This window comes from Phalaenopsis equestris, unplaced genomic scaffold, assembly GCF_001263595.1.
Source record: "Phalaenopsis equestris unplaced genomic scaffold, ASM126359v1 Scaffold000002, whole genome shotgun sequence".
Taxonomy (NCBI): domain Eukaryota; kingdom Viridiplantae; phylum Streptophyta; class Magnoliopsida; order Asparagales; family Orchidaceae; genus Phalaenopsis; species Phalaenopsis equestris.
Window position 1 is genome coordinate 63,325,998 of NW_018164444.1, and position 2,295 is coordinate 63,328,292.

A 2,295-nucleotide genomic window follows, 5' to 3' on the forward strand; every position below is an offset into this window, starting at 1 on the left:
ATTTAGGGATGATGAATACAACACATGCTCACATCCAGACAGACGAAGGGCAATGCATAATATTGACAATAAAATAGTAAGGGGATGAGACATCACACGACCGTTAAACCTCAGGTAGCCATCCACCTCTTGCAATATTGTCGTTTGATGTCCAGCTTGTCCTTCTCCCTGGACTACGGTCACGAGGAGAATGCTAAAGCACCATATCCCACCTCTCATAGGGTTCCACATGCAACAGAGCTAGCATTTCTTACTTTTGCTCGATGTGGTCGAGCAAAGCCAAGATAGAGCCAGTCTGCTCTAGAAGAGTTTTTATCTTTTGGTTGAGCATGGAGACATCCTCTCACAACTTGCACACATATTGAGCCAAGAGAACACTGCGAAATGTTGTGGTGCGACAAAGTCAAACATTCATGCCCAAACTTCCAAACAAAAAAAACCACCAAGTGATTTTTTTTAAAAAAAAAATAGCCGACACTCCTTTCAAATCTATAATCCTTCAATTGGAAATCCATGAGAAATTATATTTTGGTCTCCCTAATACTAATTTTCCTTCCAAAAATAGCTAAATTTTTTTCTTAAAAAAGATATCACAATTTTTCTCCTTCCCAATTGATGGGAATTGATTATCATTTTTTCAAGCCTTGAATAACACAATTGGTAGATAACTTCATAGCTACAATAATAAAAAATGAGTAATAAAAGCTCATTGTGACTTTAATTGCTAAATACACAACCAACGAAGCTAGACAATAAGTTGAAAATTTTATTAGTTTATAAATGGCATGAGTTGAAGTGAAAGAGGGAAAACATAGAAGATATTCTAAAATCTACCCTAAATAAGCCTTTTTAAGCTGGGGTCAATTACATACAATGCACCCTAAACTTGTTGCTATTTACAAATCAACCGCTCTCATTCATCCATTTTCAAATTCTCACTCAAATATCAAAATTCATGTTAAAATCTCAATTAATATTTACTTATTATTATTTTTTTTATCAAATTCTCAATAGTTTGAATGTGACGTGCAGAAATACAACAGTTCGGTAGTTTAAAAAAATCACATTAAATACCAATGCTTCAGGTGGTCTGTTTGTAATTATTTTTTGTAAAGTTTTAAGGAAATTTAAGTAGTACATACACATTTAGTTTGGTAATGCTCCATGACTTGTATATAGCAAAGATTAAATATATACAATATAGAACAACATAGATCCAACTTCAAATATATATATATATACTAGACAGACGAAGGACAATACATAATATTGCCAATAAAATAGAAAGGGGTTGAGTCATCACACAACTGTTAAGCATCAGGTAGCCATCCACCTCTTGCGATGTTGTCGTTTGATGTCCAGCTTGTCCTTCTCCCTGGACTACGGTCACGAGGAGAATGCTAAAGCACCATATCCCACCTCTCATAGGGTTCCACATGCAACAGAGCTAGCATTTCTTACTTTTGCTCGATGTGGTTGAGCAAAGCCATGATAGAGCCAGTCTGCTCTAGAAGAGCTTTTATCTTTTGGTTGAGCATGGAGACATCCTCTCACAACTTGCACACATATTGAGCCAAGAGAACACTGCGAAATGTTGTGGTGCGACAAAGTCAAACATTCATGCCCAAACTTCCAAACAAAAAAAACCACCAAGTGATTTTTTTTAAAAAAAAAATAGCCGACACTCCTTTCAAATCTATAATCCTTCAATTGGAAATCCATGAGAAATTATATTTTGGTCTCCCTAATACTAATTTTCCTTCCAAAAATAGCTAAATTTTTTACCAACCATATCACGGAAAAATTTAAATATAAATAATCAATCAAATAAAATATTTTAAATAATAATATAACACCAACAAAGTGCAATTCTATGCATCAACATTTTTTTTTAAAGAATAATTCAAATATATATATATCTATAAAGGAATGACCAAAGGTTATTATAGGAGCCTCCAGTCACTCATAATGTGTTTAACAATTCAAGTACCACATCCTTAAAGTCAGCCGTGTTATATTTAAATATATTGTATTATATTTATTAGATTGCTCTCTATTGTATTATAGCTGCTAGATTGTTTTAATTGTATTATTCTCTAACATGTATAACGGTTGGATTTAACAATTTTAAAGTTTTATTTGAATTATCATCAACAGGTATCTTCAAAAAAAGATTAGAAAGCGGACAAAAATGCTTTCTGAATAATAGAATTGCAGATTAGAACTTATTGAAAAGTCTTATAAAGTCAAAGTTTAGGGTCTGTTTGGGGCAGCTTATAAGTGCGGGCGGCGTTT